Source organism: Carassius gibelio, chromosome B19, assembly GCF_023724105.1.
Source record: "Carassius gibelio isolate Cgi1373 ecotype wild population from Czech Republic chromosome B19, carGib1.2-hapl.c, whole genome shotgun sequence".
Taxonomy (NCBI): domain Eukaryota; kingdom Metazoa; phylum Chordata; class Actinopteri; order Cypriniformes; family Cyprinidae; genus Carassius; species Carassius gibelio.
Window position 1 is genome coordinate 2,337,226 of NC_068414.1, and position 820 is coordinate 2,338,045.

Genomic DNA, 820 nt, shown 5'->3' on the forward strand with positions numbered 1-820 from the left:
CTCCCCGTCGGGGAATCGAACCCCGGTCTTCCGCGTGACAGGCGGAGATACTGTCCACTATACTAACGAGGAGCCGTGCATGCTGCCGTTTCTCCCCCAACTGACGGCACTGCACTGACATAACTAAACAATGCATGGCTTCTTCTGACGCAGACCCAGCCCTAGCACCGTAAAATTTCTGATGGACCCATCATTAGCTGAAGTCGCATAACACTTGGAACACTACCCGTAGCAGGGGTCATTGTTTGGACTCTTTTTTTTTGTTTTGTTTTTTTTTAAATTGCGCTTTAAACAGAAAGTATTGCGTCAATGCAACTGAACAACATTAATTAGGAACACAGTGCGTCAAAAAGCAAAATGACAGTTAAAGGCATTTCGTTATTGAACTCTTTGATGACATCATTCAGCTAAGTTCAGTTTAAATAGTATCTGTGCAATAATTTGCAATCAAGTCAACGATATCGCTGTACATGAAGTGTCCCCAGCTCCGCCTGCCAGAAGCGACAGAGGGAAGAAACCAAAACTCGATCGGTGAAAGGATGGAGAAAAAACCCGGTGAGAAACCAGGCTCAATCGGGGAGACAGTTCTCCCCTTGTCAGACGAAACAGGTAGATCAGCTCCAGGCTGCAGGAATGTCAGACTGTGCAGAAGAATCATCTGTTTCCTGTGGTCTTGTCCAGGTGGTCTTTACAGGGGATTTGTATCTGCGGCTCATCTAGTTGTCACGGTCTCCGCTGTGTTTCTGGGCCATAGAGGTCCTTTCTAGGTGTTGATCCACCATCTTCTCTGTATACGGACTGGATCCGGGTGACTGAAGCG

The 820-nt window shown here is 47.1% G+C and overlaps 1 non-coding gene across 1 annotated transcript; it reads right to left on the reverse strand.

The window, feature by feature from the left end:
- trnad-guc (transfer RNA aspartic acid (anticodon GUC)) lies at nucleotides 1–72 on the reverse strand. The gene has a single exon. It is a non-coding gene; the product is annotated as a tRNA-Asp (tRNA).
- Nucleotides 73–820: the final 748 nt, after the last annotated feature.